The 16,869-nt window shown below is 46.2% G+C and overlaps 1 protein-coding gene and 1 long non-coding RNA gene across 2 annotated transcripts in view; one reads left to right on the top strand and one right to left on the bottom strand.

Moving 5' to 3' along the window:
• HMG20B (high mobility group 20B) overlaps nt 1–16,869 on the top strand; it is a 740,474-nt gene that overhangs the window by 57,890 nt on the left and 665,715 nt on the right. The gene's annotated exons all lie outside the window — the stretch shown is intronic.
• Nucleotides 1–16,869, bottom strand: part of LOC138657942 (uncharacterized) — a 60,574-nt gene that overhangs the window by 1,997 nt on the left and 41,708 nt on the right. The gene's annotated exons all lie outside the window — the stretch shown is intronic.

Below are 16,869 nucleotides of genomic sequence, written 5' to 3'. Positions count from 1 at the left end.
TCTAAAATCTGACATACCTGATTAGATTTTGTGCTAAAGGTGGTAATAAACCTCATCTTGCCTATATTTCCACCCCTTGGACGATCTCGAGAACCATAGATTAAGCTTTCACGCGTGGTGTGTTTGGCTCTCAAGTAAGCCCTTTTAATAGATCTACCGCTGTATCCCCGTTCTCTGAACAGTCTCCTTAATTCGTCAGCTCTTTTTTTTTAAAATCACAATCGGTGGAGCAAATCCGTCTGTCGAAGGAACTGCCCCACTGGAATTGATCTAATCATATGGGCTGGATGTCCAGAGGAGGCATGTAATACGGTATTTGTTGATGTTTTTTTACGAAAGATATCAGTATTAGTTACCCATAGGGCCTCTCTTGATCGTAACATCCAAGAAGTCAATAGACTCAACATTAGATGTAAAGGTGAGATGGATGTTCCTGTCGTTGCCATTCAGTCGAGACATATATTGCTCAAGGTCGACGGATGTGCCCTGCCAGATGAAGATGTCATCAATATATCGTGTCCACAATGGGACACGATCAATTGATCCCTGTTCATCTGACAGGAGGAGGTCCCTCTCCCACAGCCCCAGGAAAGAGACCAAAAAAACTTAATTTTGCTGTTGATCTGGTTAATCCATGCATATTTTTTATTTTATTTTGATTGGGGCGAAAGGGGGGTGATTTGGACATCTATATATTTTATTTATTTTTGCATGCTTCAATAGCCTCCATAGGAGGCTAGAAGCGTGCACTACACGCCTCTGCTACATAGAGGTGAAGCACAGATCACCTCTATGTAGCGGAAATGCAGCATTGCTTTGAGTGCCGGCCACAGGGTGGCGCTCACAGCAATCTGTCATCATTAACCATGGAGGTCTCAAGGAGACCTCAGATTGTTATGGCAATGCACCGATGACTCCCGATCATGTGATTGGAGTCAGCGGTGCAAGCGCTGCCGGCGGCGCTTGTTAAATGCTGCTGTCAGTTTGACAGCAGCATTTAACTAGTTAATGGACGCGGGCGTATCGCAATTCCGCTCACGACCATATGTCAGCTGTTGATAACAGCTGACATGTCGTGGCTTTGAGTTGGCTCACCGCCGGAGCCCACCTCAAAGAGGGAGAGAGTCTGCCAGCTGACGAACTATCCCATTAGCTGGCAGAAAGGGGTTATAAACACTTGGAAGTTGTGTACAGCCCCATTCTATGACCCTTTTGCAGAGTGAGGTAGGAACCATGACAGATTTTCAGTCTCCTTTCTAAGGAACGGGCTGAAGGGATGAATTTGTAGGTTTGGTCTAGAGCTTTCAGAATGGTGTTGCAGGACAAGCTGGGGTCTTTGATCTGCCGTTTTGTTAGCAGAAATTGTAATTGTTCATAGACGAGGGCTGCATGGATGAATTTGTAATTATTGGCTATTTGGCCAGATGGAGAATTAGTTTTACTGAACCATCTAAGCACGGATGGTCTCCATTCATGTTCAGAAAGATGTTAGTACTTTTGTTACAATACTTGCAAGGTAAAAGTTATGAAATGGAGGGAGAATGGCGGTGGGATATTTACATTTCAACTCTTCTATTGAGTGTATCTGTCGTTCCTCAGAGTGGACGAAGTATTTAATATTATTCCTTGGGAGTACCACTGGTAGATGGGGTAAGAGTACCCATCCTGAAAGTGGGGATTACCAATAAGTGGTAGGGGAAGAGACATCCAGTAAGAGAGCTGGTAGTGCTGACGTAACTTCTGCCATGCCCTCCATGTAGATATTTAAAAAGGGTTAACTCGTACCTCAGTCAGCAATTCAGTATAAGGGAGACGTTAATACTTAGTTTCTTCCTGAAAATGATTGCAAACACATTCTTTCGTATTATCTTCATTTAATTTGTCTTAAATGAAAAAACACAAAAAGAATTGTCCTAAAGCCAAATTGGATATAATTTCACACCAAGCATAAAAAAGGGGGTGGACAAAAGTATTGGCACTGTTCGAAAAATCATGTGATGTTTCTCTAATTTGTGTAATTAACAGCACCTGTAACTTACCTGTGGCACCCAACAGGTGTTGGCAATAACTAAATCACACTTGCAGCCATTTCACATGGATTAAAGGTACCTTCACACTAAGCGACGCTGCAGCGATACCGACAACGATCCGGATCGCTGCAGCGTCGCTGTTTGGTCGCTGGAGAGCTGTCACACAGACAGCTCTCCAGCGACCAACGATCCTGAGGTCCCCGGTAACCAGGGTAAACATCGGGTTACTAAGCGCAGGGCCGCGCTTAGTAACCCGATGTTTACCCTGGTTACCAGCGTAAAAGTAAAAAAAAAACAAACACTACATACTTGCCTACCGCTGTCTGTCCCCGGCGCTCTGCTTCTCTGCACTCCTCCTACACTGGCTGTGAGCACAGTGGCCGGAAAGCAGAGCGGTGACGTCACCGCTCTGCTTTTCGGCTGACCGGCGCTCACAGCCAGTGCAGGAAGCAGAGCGCCGGGGACAGACAGCTGTAGGTAAGTATGTAGTGTGTGTTTTTTTTTTTTTTTTACTTTTACGCTGGTAACCAGGGTAAACATCGGGTTACTAAGCGCGGCCCTGCGCTTAGTAACCCGATGTTTACCCTGGTTACCAGTGAAGACATCGCTGAATTGGTGTCACACACGCCGATTCAGTGATGTCTGCAGGGAGTCCAGCGACGAAATAAAGTTCTGGACTTTCTGCAGCGACCAATGACATCACAGCAGGATCCTGATCGCTGCTGCGTGTCAAACACAACGATATCGCTAGCGAGGATGCTGCAACGTCACGGATCGCTAGCGATATCGTTGTGAAGTTGTTTAGTGTGAAGGTACCTTAAAGTTGACTCAACCTCTGTCCTGTGTCCTTGTGTGTACCACATTGAGCATGGAGAAAAGAAAGAAGACCAAAGAACTGTCTGAGGACTTGAGAAACCAAATTGTGAGGAAGCATGAGCAATCTCAAGGCTACAAGTCCATCTCCAAAGACCTGAATGTTCCTGTGTCTACCGTGCGCAGTGTCCTCAAGAAGTTTAAACCCCATGGCTGTTATGACCTAGTGGTCAGGACAATAATGGACCTGGTGGTTAAGAGCACACGGAATGACCTGATAGTTACTGATAATATTGGACGAGCTCTGGGACGTGGGAACTCTGCTGACCGCAATCCCTAATCCTATCAAACACAGTAGAAATAGCCGTGGATTGCTCCTAACGCTCCCTATGCAACTCGGCACAGCCTAAGGAACTAGCTAGCCCTGAAGATAGAAAAAATAAAGCCTACCTTGCCTCAGAGAAATTCCCCAAAGGAAAAGGCAGCCCCCCACATATAATGACTGTGAGTAAAGATGAAAATACAAACACAGAGATTAAATAGATTTAGCAAAGTGAGGCCCGACTTAAGGTACTGTCACACTAGACGATATCGCTAGCGATCCGTGACGTTGCAGCGTCCTCGCTAGCGATATCGTCCAGTGTGACAGGCAGCAGCGATCAGGCCCCTGCTGGGAGATCGCTGGTCGGGGAAGAAGGTCCAGAACTTTATTTCGTCGCTGGACTCCCCGTAGACATCGCTGAATCGGCGTGTGTGACACCGATTCAGCGATGTCTTTGCTGGTAACCAGGGTAAACATCGGGTAACTAAGTGCAGGGCCGCGCTTAGTAACCCGATGTTTACCATGGTTACCATCCTAAAAGTAAAAAAACAAACAGTACATACTTACCTACAGCCGTCTGTCCTCCAGCGCTGTGCTCTGCTCTCCTCCTGCTCTGGCTGTGAGCGTCGGTCAGCCGGAAAGCAGAGCGGTGACGTCACCGCTCTGCTTTCTGGCTGCCCGGCGCTCACAGCCAGACCAGAGAAGCAGAGCGCCGAGGACAGACGGCTGTAGGTAAGTATGTAGCGTTTGTTTTTTTACTTTTTAGGATGGTAACCAGGCTAAACATCGGGTTACTTAGCGCGGCCCTGCGCTTAGTTACCCGATGTTTACCCTGGTTACCGGGGACCTCGGGATCGTTGGTCGCTGGAGAGCTGTCTGTGTGACAGCTCTCCAGCGACCAAACAGCGACGCTGCAGCGATCCGGATCGTTGTCGGTATCGCTGCAGCGTCGCTATGTGTGACGGTACCTTTACTGAACAGACCGAGGATAGGAAAGGTAGCTTTGCGGTCAGCACAAAAACCTACAAAAAGACCACGCAGAGGGCGCAAAAAGACCCTCCGCACCGACTCACGGTGCGGAGGTGCTCCCTCTGCGTCCCAGAGCTTCCAGCAAGCAGACAAACAAAATATCAAGCTGGACAGAAAAAAAGCAAACCAGAGAAAAACACGCAGGCACTTAGCTTCTGCTGGGAAGACAGGTCACAAGTACGATCCAGGAGGGAACAAGACCAATACTGGAACATTGACAGGTGGCATGGAGCAAAGATCTAAGTGGAGTTAAATAGAGCAGCAGCTAACGAATTAACCTCATCACCTGTGGAAGGAAACTCAGAAACACCCACAGCCATCAGAGGAATTCCATGGATAGAACCAGCCGAAGTACCATTCATGACCACAGGAGGAAGCCCGACAACAGAATTCACAACACATGGCACTGTGGCTAACCTCCCTAGATGTGGACGGACAAGAAAAATTGACGAGATTTCAGCGCAAGATTGTGCGGATGTTGGATAAAGAACCTCAACTAACATCCAAACAAGTTCAAGCTGCCCTGCAGTCCGAGGGTACAACAGTGTCAACCTGTACTATCCGTCGGCGTCTGATTGAAAAGGGACTGTATGGTAGGAGACCCAGGAAGACCCCATTTCTTACCCCGAGACATAAAAAAGCCAGGCTGGAGTTTGCCAAAACTTACCTGTAAAAGCATAAAACGTTTTGGAAGAATGCTCTCTGGTCAGATGAGACAAAAGTAGAGCTTTTTGGGCAACGGCATCAACATAGAGTTTACAGGAGAAAAAAAGAGGCATTCAAAGAAAAGAACATGGTCCCTACAGTCAAACATGGCGGAGGTTCCCTGATGTTTTGGGGTTGCTTTGCTGCCTCTGGCACTGGACTGCTTGACCATGTGCATGGCATAATGAAGTCGGAAGACTACCAACAAATATTGCAGCATAATGTAGGGCCCAGTGTGAGAAAGCTGGGTCTCCCTCAAAGGTCATGGGTCTTCCAGCAGGACAATGACCCAAAACACACTTCAAAAAGCACTAGAAAATGGTTTTAGAGAAAACACTGGAGACTTCTAAGGTGGCCAGCAATGAGTCCATTTTCCATGAGTCCCAGCACGACACTTACACTCTGCAAATACTGCAGCCCTGGGCATAGGAGACTGCGGTCTGCGTCCGACCACATACCGATCATTGAGCTGTTCCCTGCTGTGATCCGGCCACGCCCCCTGGGCTGTCTCCACATCACAGCAGAGGCAGGAGATCGGCGCCATCTTTCTTCAGCCCACAGTGAGTGTATCTGTGAGCTCCACTGTGACTTGAGAGCTGCGCTGTTATAGGAGGGACAGCTCCATCTGTCTCTCCTTTCACACTGTCAGCAGCGGCCGTTCCCTGTCCTCTTCTATGCTGCCTGGTGCCCTGGCTCTAATCTCTAGAATCACTAGAGGATGAAGTGCTGTGGTCTGATGTCCTCTTATCGGGAGCTACAGAGGGGGATGGGGGAGGCTCTGTGCTGCTCCGACCCTGTCTCTCACTGTTGCTCCTCATCAGGACATCAGACCGTGTATCTTTCACTATTCTGTGCTGCGACGTGTATCTAATCATAGTAACATAGTAACATAGTTAGTAAGGCCGAAAAAAGACATTTGTCCATCCAGTTCAGCCTATATTCCATCATAATAAATCCCCAGATCTACGTCCTTCTACAGAACCTAATAATTGTATGATACAATATTGTTCTGCTCCAGGAAGACATCCAGGCCTCTCTTGAACCCCTCGACTGAGTTCGCCATCACCACCTCCTCAGGCAAGCAATTCCAGATTCTCACTGCCCTAACAGTAAAGAATCCTCTTCTATGTTGGTGGAAAAACCTTCTCTCCTCCAGACGCAAAGAATGCCCCCTTGTGCCCGTCACCTTCCTTGGTATAAACAGATCCTCAGCGAGATATTTGTATTGTCCCCTTATATACTTATACATGGTTATTAGATCGCCCTCAGTCGTCTTTTTTCTAGACTAAATAATCCTAATTTCGCTAATCTATCTGGGTATTGTAGTTCTCCCATCCCCTTTATTAATTTTGTTGCCCTCCTTTGTACTCTCTCTAGTTCCATTATATCCTTCCTGAGCACCGGTGCCCAAAACTGGACACAGTATTCCATGTGCGGTCTAACTAGGGATTTGTACAGAGGCAGTATAATGCTCTCATCATGTGTATCCAGACCTCTTTTAATGCACCCCATGATCCTGTTTGCCTTGGCAGCTGCTGCCTGGCACTGGCTGCTCCAGGTAAGTTTATCATTAACTAGGATCCCCAAGTCCTTCTCCCTGTCAGATTTACCCAGTGGTTTCCCGTTCAGTGTGTAATGGTGATATTGATTCCCTCTTCCCATGTGTATAACCTTACATTTATCATTGTTAAACCTCATCTGCCACCTTTCAGCCCAAGTTTCCAACTTATCCAGATCCATCTGTAGCAGAATACTATCTTCTCTTGTATTAACTGCTTTACATAGTTTTGTATCATCTGCAAATATCGATATTTTACTGTGTAAACCTTCTACCAGATCATTAATGAATATGTTGAAGAGAACAGGTCCCAATACTGACCCCTGCGGTACCCCACTGGTCACAGCGACCCAGTTAGAGACTATACCATTTATAACCACCCTCTGCTTTCTATCACTAAGCCAGTTACTAACCCATTTACACACATTTTCCCCCAGACCAAGCATTCTCATTTTGTGTACCAACCTCTTGTGCGGCACGGTATCAAACGCTTTGGAAAAATCGAGATATACCACGTCGAATGACTCACCGTGGTCCAGCCTATAGCTTACCTCTTCATAAAAACTGATTAGATTGGTTTGACAGGAGCGATTTCTCATAAACCCATGCTGATATGGAGTTAAACAGTTATTCTCATTGAGATAATACAGAATAACATCCCTCAGAAACCCTTCAAATATTTTACCAACAATAGAGGTTAGACTTACTGGCCTATAATTTCCAGGTTCACTTTTAGAGCCCTTTTTGAATATTGGCACCACATTTGCTATGCGCCAGTCCTGCGGAACAGACCCTGTCGCTATAGAGTCCCTAAAAATAAGAAATAATGGTTTATCTATTACATTACTTAGTTCTCTTAGTACTCGTGGGTGTATGCCATCCGGACCCGGAGATTTATCTATTTTAATCTTATTTAGCCGGTTTCGCACCTCTTCTTGGGTTAGATTGGTGACCCTTAATATAGGGTTTTCATTGTTTCTTGGGATTTCACCTAGCATTTCATTTTCCACCGTGAATACCGTGGAGAAGGTGATTAATATGTTAGCTTTTTCCTCGTCATCTACAACCATTCTTTCCTCACTATTTTTTAAGGGGCCTACATTTTCAGTTTTTATTCTTTTACTATTGATATAGTTGAAGAACAGTTTGGGATTAGTTTTACTCTCCTTAGCAATGTGCTTCTCTGTTTCCTTTTTGGCAGCTTTAATTAGTTTTTTAGATAAAGTATTTTTCTCCCTATAGTTTTTTAGAGCTTCAATGGTGCCATCCTGCTTTAGTAGTGCAAATGCTTTCTTTTTACTGTTAATTGCCTGTCTTACTTCTTTGTTTAGCCACATTGGGTTTTTCCTATTTCTAGTCCTTTTATTCCCACAAGGTATAAACCGCTTACACTGCCTATTTAGGATGTTCTTAAACATTTCCCATTTATTATCTGTATTCTTATTTCTGAGGATATTGTCCCAGTCTACCAGATTAAGGGCATCTCTAAGCTGGTCAAACTTTGCCTTCCTAAAGTTCAGTGTTTTTGTGACTCCCTGACAAGTCCCCCTAGTGAAAGACAGGTGAAACTGTACAATATTGTGGTCGCTATTTCCTAGATGCCCAACCACCTGCAGATTTGTTATTCTGACAGGTCTATTAGATAGTATTAGGTCTAAAAGTGCTGCTCCTCTGGTTGGATTCTGCACCAATTGTGAAAGATAATTTTTCTTGGTTATTAGCAGAAACCTGTTGCCTTTATGGGTTTCACAGGTTTCTGTTTCCCAGTTAATATCCGGGTAGTTAAAGTCCCCCATAACCAGGACCTCATTATGGGTTGCAGCTTCATCTATCTGCTTTAGAAGTAGACTTTCCATGGTTTCTGTTATATTTGGGGGTTTGTAACAGACCCCAATGAGAATTTTGTTACCATTTTTCCCTCCATGAATTTCGACCCATATGGACTCGACATCCTCATTTCCTTCGCTAATATCCTCCCTTAAAGTGGACTTTAGACAAGACTTTACATAGAGACAAACCCCTCCTCCTCTCCGATTTTTACGATCCTTTCTAAACAGACTGTAACCCTGTAAGTTAACTGCCCAGTCATAGCTTTCATCTAACCATGTCTCGGTTATTCCCACTATGTCAAAGTTACCTGTAGATATTTCTGCTTCTAGTTCTTCCATCTTGTTTGTCAGGCTTCTGGCGTTTGCGAGCATGCAGTTTAGAGGATTTTGTTTTGTTCCAATCTCCTCGCTGTGGATTGTTTTAGAAATGTTCTTACCTCCCTTCGGAGTATGTTTTCCTGGGTCTTCTTTGTTCAAGTCTAATGTTTTTCTTCCCGTCCCCTCTTCTTCTAGTTTAACGCCCTCCTGATGAGTGTAGCGAGTCTTCTGGCGAATGTGTGTTTCCCAGGTTTGTTGAGGTGTAGTCCGTCTCTGGCGAGGAGTCCATCGTACAAGTAATTCACACCGTGGTCCAGGAATCCGAATCCTTGTTGTCTGCACCATTGTCTTAGCCAGTTGTTTGCATCAAGGATCCTGTTCCATCTCCTGGTGCCATGCCCGTCTACTGGAAGGATAGAAGAAAAAACTACCTGTGCATCCAGTTCCTTTACTTTCTTCCCCAACTCTTCAAAGTCCTTGCAGATTGTTGGTAGGTCCTTCCTTGCCGTGTCATTGGTGCCAACATGTATCAGAAGAAATGGGTGGACGTCCTTGGAGCTGAAGAGCTTTGGTATCCTATCGGTCACATCCTTGATCATCGCACCTGGAAGGCAGCATACTTCTCTTGCGGTTATGTCCGGTCTGCAGATGGCTGCTTCTGTGCCTCTCAGTAGTGAGTCTCCCACCACCACCACTCTTCGTTGCTTCTTGGCTGTACTTTTTGCTGTCACTTGTTGCTGTGTGCCCTTTTCTTTTTTGCTTGCTGGTATTGCTTCATCCTTAGGTGTGCCATCTTCATCCTCTACAAAGATTTGATATCGGTTCTTCAGTTGTGTGGTTGGTGATTTCTCCATGGTCTTCTTGCTTCTTTTGGTCACATGCTTCCACTCATCTGCTTTTGGAGGTTCTCTGACACTTTTTTCACCTTCTGTGACCAGTAGAGATGCTTCTGTTCTGTCTAGAAAGTCTTCATTCTCTTTGATGAGTTTCAAAGTTGCTATTCTTTCTTCCAGACCCCGCACCTTTTCTTCTAAAAGGGCCACTAGTCTACACTTCTGACAGGTGAAATTTGATTCTTCTTCTGGTCGATCTGTGAACATGTAGCACATGCTGCAGCTCACCATGTAGGTTGTCACATCTGCCATGTTGCTCCTAGATCCTGCTGACTTGCTGTGTGTTTTCCTTCTTGTGTAATCTACTCAGCCAAGCTCTCTTGCAATAATGTCCTACAGGCAAAAATTTGCGCGCCGTAAGGCGCGCGGTTTGGTGATGCTTTCGAAGCAGCTGGTCTCGGCTGTACCCAACGATCTTCTAGCTTAGGGAGACTCCTTGCTTTTCCCAGAAGGCACCTGGAATATGCAAATTAGCCTCCTCTAGCTTGAATCCCTGGTTTCCCTTGAATCCCTGTGTAATACTCTGCGGGGCCATGTATCTAATCCTCTCCTGTGTGATACTGCCTGCTGAGCTGTGTATCTAATCCTGTCTGTGTGATACTGTCTGCTGCCCCGTGTATCTAATCCTATCCTGTGTGATACTGACTGCTGAGCCGTGTATCTAATCCTATCCTGTATGATGCTGTCTGCTGCGCCGTGTATCTAATCCTCTCCTGTGTGATACTGACTGCTGAGCTGTGTATCTAATCCTATCCTGTATGATACTGTCTGCTGCGCCGTGTATCTAATCCTGTCCTGTGTGATACTGACTGAGCTGTGTAGCTAATCCTCTCCTGTGATACTGTCTGCTGAGCCGTGTATCTAATCCTATACTGTGAGATACTGTGCTGACCTGTGTATCTAATCCTATCCTGTGTGATACTGTCTGGTGAACCATGTATCTAATCCTCTCCTATGCAGTCCTCTCCCCCTGCATGTCTTTCCCCATTGCACACACAACTCAATGTGTGCGGTAACAGGAGCTGCATTATGTCATTATGTGAGATCTATATGACGGTATTATGTGATCTGTATGGTGGTATTATGCTTGATCAGTATTGAGAGAATTATATGATGGTATTGTGTGTGTGTGTGTGTGTGATCTATATGGCGGTATTATGTGAGATCTATGTGGCGGTATTGTGTGATTTATATGGTGGTATTATGTGAGAACACTAGCAGCATTATGTGTGATCTATATGGCTGTATAATGTGAGAACACTATGGCAGTATTATCTTCAGAAAGCGGACCCATTCTGTGGTGGTCCTGGCTGAGCAGCTGCACACGGGTCTGGGGTAATAGAGGGGGCAGCATGACCTCCAGGTAGGTGCAGTCAGGGGAGGGCTGGTGAGGTAGCTGAAGAGAGGCATCTCATTTTTATTGTTACTATATGGCTACATTTCCCCCAGCGTCACCCCGTACTTCGCCTGTCACCTCTCTTTCACACATTGCCAGGACAGGATGGAGAAGACAGGATCTGAGGAGGGGAAGGGGGTTTTTGCATGCAATGTCTGGATCAGAACAGGCCATCAATCCACAGAAATGTTTCCTGGATTTCTGTGGAGCAGACAAGCAGGTGGTCCATCCATGGGTATAAAAGACAGCGCTCTATGTAAATCTCTGGCTGCTCCACGCACCGAACAGGGTCCCCCCCCATAGACCAGCACACTGCTCTCCTGAAATACTCTGTGCTGCTGTCACACTGCTCCCTCCACCATATATCTCCCAGAATCCTTGCTGCCTGCAATCCTCGGTGACTGTCTGCTTGTCAGTACGGTTGAGCGAAACGGGTCGGTCATTTTCATAAGTCGCCGACTTTTGGCACAGTCGGGTTTCATGAAACCTGACCCGATCCCTGTGTGGGTTCGGCCATGCGGTACGCGACTTTCGCGCCAAAGTCGCGTTTCAATGACGCGAAAAGCACCATTTCTCAGCCAATGAAGGTGGACGCAGAGTGTGGGCAGCGTAATGACCTAGATCTCAGTCCCCACCATCTTATAGAAGGGCATTGCAGTGATTGGCTTGCTGTTTGCGGCGTCACAGGGGCTATAAAGGGGCGTTCCCGCCGACCGCCATCTTACTGCTGCTGATCTGAGCATAGGGAGAGGTTGCTGCCGCTTCGTCAGAAGCAGGGATAGCGTTAGGCAGGGTCCATTAACCACCAAACAGCTTGTGCTGTAGCGATTTCCACTGTCCAACACCACCTTTTGTTTGCAGGGACAGTGGAAGCTACATTTTTTTTCCTCAGCGCTGTAGCTCATTGGGCTGCCCTAGAAGGCTCCCTGATAGCTGCATTGCTGTGTGTACGCCGCTGTGCAAACTAACTGCTTTTTTCAAAGCACAAATCCTGTTGTTCCTTCCTTTCTGCACAGCTATCATTTTTGTTTGTCCACACTTTTGATTTAATTTGTGCAGCAGTCCACTCCTTGTTATTGCTGCCTGCCATACATTGCTGAGATAACTGCAGGGAGATAGTAATTGTAGGACAGTCCCTTTTTTTTTTTTTTTTTTTTTTTTTTTTTCGTTACATCTGTTCAAGCCACTTTCTGCCACAGAAAATATACTCTAATACAGTGGCCCAGATTTATTCACTAGTCTCCCTGAATAAAAAAAAAAAGGGTGTAGATTAAAATTGGCAAATCTGCATCAGTGGCAGTCCTGTGTGTGGCATCTGTGTCTCATTTTCTGGCACAGAAAACATACAGTCTAACAGTGGGCCTGATTTCTTGCCAATTCTCCCAGAAATAAAAATAAAAATAGTGGGAGATTAATATTGGCATTTGTGCTTGAGTGCCAATCGTGTGTGCCATCTCTCTCATTTTGTGCCACAGAAAACCGAGTGTGTAACATAGTGCCTGATTTTCCTTGCAGTCTCACCCACATATAAAGGGATATATAAATCCTACAGAAGTTTGAGTTCACCTTGTAAGTTGTTTTACAGTAACAAATACCGTTACTTTGGTTACGTTTTTAAAACAATGAGGAAGTCTGGTGGAAGAGGTCGTGGCCGTGGGCGTTCATTGCCAGCTGGTAATGATGGTAGTGGTGGTGGAGCATCAGGTGGTCGTGGGAAAAACAATATAGCACCTACGTCTCGAGCTGTGGAGCCAGGTTCGTCGTCTGGCTACACAAGGCCTCGAACGCTCCCTTTTCTTGGAGTAGGAAAACCGCTTTTAAAGCCGCAGCAGCAAGAGCAAGTTTTGGCTTTCCTTGCCGACTCAGCCTCTAGCTCTTTTGCCTCCTCTTCTGAAACTGGTAAATGTAAAAGCAGCGCGTAGTTAGTGGATGTTCACGCTCAGGGACAAGTTGCTCCATTGTCCTGTAAAGCAAAAACAACAACAGAGAAGGATGCGTCAGGCGACACAACGGGTTACTCCATGGAGCTCTTTACACATACCGTTCCTGGGTTAGAAAGTGAAACAGTTAACAGGCCATGCCCATTACAAGTTGAATCGGACATGGAGTGCACAGATGCACAGCCACAGCCAGATTACTATGCTGTTCCTTTGACTCAGACCACAACATTGCCCTCGCAGTGTACTGATCCAGGATCAGACCTTGATGAGACTATGGTGCCCCGTAACAAACGCTATACCACCGGCTTACACGGTAACACAGACGAAGTTGCACATGAGATAGAAGAGGAGGTCATAGATGACCCAGTTGTTGACCCCGATTGGCAGCCATTGGGGGAACAGGGTGCAGGTGGCAGTAGTTCTGAAGCGGAGGAGGAGGGGCCGCAGCAGGCATCAACATCGCAACAGGTTCCATCGGCCGGGCCCGTATCTGGCCCAAAACGCGTGGCAAAGCCAAAACCAATTGGAGGACAGCGTGGCCATCTGGTTAAAGAAGCTCAGTCTGCAATGCCTGAAAAGGTATCCGATGCTAGAAAGAGTGCAGTCTGGCATCTTTTTAAACAACATCCAAATGATCAGCGCAAAGTCATCTGTCAAAAATGTTCAACTACCTTAAAGGGAACCTGTCACCTGAATTTGGCGGGACTGGTTTTGGGTCATATGGGCGGAGTTTTCAGGTGTTTGATTCACCCTTTCCTTACCCGCTGGCTGCATGCTGGCTGCAATATTGGATTGAAGTTCATTCTCTGTCCTCCATAGTACACACCTGCACAAGGCAAGATTGCTTTGCACAGGCGTGTACTATGGAGGACAGAGAATGAACTTCAATCCAATATTGCAGTCAGCATGCAGCCAGCGGGTAAGGAAAGGGTGAATCAAACACCTGAAAACTCCGCCCATATGACCCAAAACCAGTCCCGCCAAATTCAGGTGACAGAGTCCCTTTAAGCAGAGGTCAGAATCTGAAAAGTCTAAATACAAGTTGCATGCATAGACATTTAACCACCATGCATTTGCAAGCCTGGACTAACTACCAAACGTCCCTTAAGGTTGTAGCACCCTCGGCCAATGAAGCTAGTCAGCAACGCTACATCCCTTCCGTCAGTGTAAGGCCACCATTTTTCGCACCACCTGCAGTATCTGTGCAGGTTTCTTTGCCAGGCCAAAGCAGTCAGGGTCAGGGAATCACCAGTTTCGTAGTAGGAAACACTGCATGTAGGGCACCGGCAAGAGTACCGTCTCCAACCGTCTCTCAGTCTGCCATGTCCACCGGCACCCCCGCTAGTTCCACGATCTCCAGCTCTCCAGTCCAGCTCACCCTACATGACTCTCATTAGAAAAAGGAAGTACTTAGCCTCGCATCCGCGTGCACAGGGTTTGAACGCCCACATAGCTAGACAAATCTCGTTAGAGATGATGCCCTACCGGTTAGTTGAAAGCGAAGCTTTCATAGCCCTGATGGACTACGCTGTACCACGCTACGAGCTACCCAGTCGACACTTTTTTTCCAGAAAAGCCATCCCAGCCCTCCACCAGCATGTTAAAGAGCGCATCGTCCATGCACTCAGGCAATCTGTGAGTACAAAGGTGCACCTGACAACAGATGCATGGACCAGTAGGCATGGCCAGGGACGTTACGTGTCCATCACGGCACACTGGGTGAATGTGGTGGATGCAGGGTCCACAGGGGACAGCAATATTGGGACAGTTCTGCCTAGCCCACGGTCTAGGAAACAGTTGGCTGTAGCCGTTCGCCCCCCCTCCTCCTCCTCCTCGTCCTCCTGCAGAAGTGAGAGCTCGTCCACAGACCGCAGTCGCACAAACACTCCATCCGCAGCTGCCACTCTTGCACACCAGGTGTCCCATTATGGGGCAGCTATTGGCAAGCTTTTTGGAAGTGCATTTGAACAGCAAGGTGGATTGCTGTTAAAGGAACTAGAAAAAAAAAAAAATCTATAAATCTTCAGCATAGCGAGTGTGACCTGAGCGTAAGTGTGAACGGCGGTAAGTGTGACTTGTGATTCAGTGAAGAGGTATTTGGAAAGCCTTTAACCCCTCTGTGACCTTAGACGTACTATCCCGTCGAGGTGCCCTGGGCTTATCTGACCCTGGACGGGATAGTACATCATAGCGATCGGCAGCGCTCACGGGGGGAGCGCCGCCGATCGCGGCCGGGTGTCAGCTGCTTATCGCAGCTGACATCCGGCACTATGTGCCAGGAGCGGTCACGGACCGCCCCCGGCACATTAACCCCTGGCACACCGCGATCAAACATGATCGCGATGTGCCGGCGGTGCAGGGAAGCACCGCGCAGGGAGGGGGCTCCCTGCGGGCTTCCCTGAGCCCCCCGCAGCAACGCGATGTGATCGCGTTGCTGCGGGGGTCTTACCTCCCTCCCTGCCTGCTCGAGCCCCGGATCCAAGATGGCCGCGGATCCGGGTCCTGCAGGGAGGGAGGTGGCTTCACAGAGCCTGCTCAGAGCAGGCACTGTGAAGCAGCCTGCACTGCTCTCAGATCGGTGATCTGACAGAGTGCTGTGCAAACTGTCAGATCACCGATCTGTGATGTCCCCCCCTGGGACAAAGTAAAAAAGTTAAAAAAAATTTTTCCAAATGTGTAAAAAAAAAAAAATAAATAAAAAAAAAAAAATATTCCAAAATAATGAGAAAAAAAAAATATTATTCCCATAAATACATTTCTTCATCTAAATAAAATAAAAAAACCCAATAAAAGTACACATATTTAGTATCGCCGCGTCCGTAACGACCCGACCTATAAAACTGGCCCACTAGTTAACCCCTTCAGTAAACACCGTAAGAAAAAAAAAAAAAAAACGAGGCAAAAAACAACGCTTTATTATCATACCGCCGAACAAAAAGTGGAATAACACGCGATCAAAAGGACAGATATAAATAACTATGGTACCGCTGAAAACGTCATATTGTCCCGCAAAAAACGAGCCGCCATACAGCATCATCAGCAAAAAAATAAAAAAGTTATAGTCCTGAGAATAAAGCGATGCAAAAATAATTATTTTTTCTGTAAAATAGTTTTTATCGTATGAAAGCGCCAAAACATAAAAAAATGATATAAATGAGGTATCGCTGTAATCGTACTGACCCGAAGAATAAAACTGCTTTATCAATTTTACCAAACGCGGAACGGTATAAACGCCTCCCCCAATAGAAATTCATGAATAGCTGGTTTTTGGTCATTCTTCCTCACAAAAATCGGAATAAAAAGCGATCAAAAAATGTCACGTGCCCGAAAATGTTTTCAATAAAAACGTCAACTCGTCCCGCAAAAAACAAGACCTCACATGACTCTGTGGACCAAAATATGGAAAAATTATAGCTCTCAAAATGTGGTATTGCAAAAAATATTTTTTGCAATAAAAAACATCTTTCAGTGTGTGACGGCTGCCGATCATAAAAATCCGCTAAAAACTCGCTATAAAAGTAAATCAAACCCCTCTTCATCACCCCATTAGTTAGGGAAAAATTAAAAAAATGTATTTATTTCCATTTTCCCATTAGGGTTAGGGCTAGGGCTAGGGTTGGGGCTACAGTTAGGGTTGGGGCTAAAGTTAGAGTTAGGGTTTAGATTACATTTACAGTTGGGAATAGGGTTGGGATTAGGGTTAGGGGTGTGTTTGGATTAGGGTTTCAGTTATAATTGGGGGGTTTCCACTGTTTCGGCACATCAGGGGCTCTCCAAACACGACATGGCGTCCGATCTCAATTCCAGCCAATTCTGCGTTGAAAAAGTAAAACAGTGCTCCTTCCCTTCCGAGCTCTCCTGTGTGCCCAAACAGGGGTTTACCCTCACATATGGGGTATCAGCGTACTCAGGACAAATTGGACTGCAACGTTTGTGGACCAATTTCTTCTGTTACCCTTGGGAAAATACAAAACTGGGGGCTAAAAAATAATTTTTGTGGGAAAACAAAAAGATTTTTTATTTTCACGGCTCTGCG

The sequence above is a fragment of the Ranitomeya imitator genome, chromosome 1, assembly GCF_032444005.1.
Source record: "Ranitomeya imitator isolate aRanImi1 chromosome 1, aRanImi1.pri, whole genome shotgun sequence".
Classification (NCBI taxonomy): domain Eukaryota; kingdom Metazoa; phylum Chordata; class Amphibia; order Anura; family Dendrobatidae; genus Ranitomeya; species Ranitomeya imitator.
This window is presented reverse-complemented; position numbering and strand designations above follow the sequence as displayed.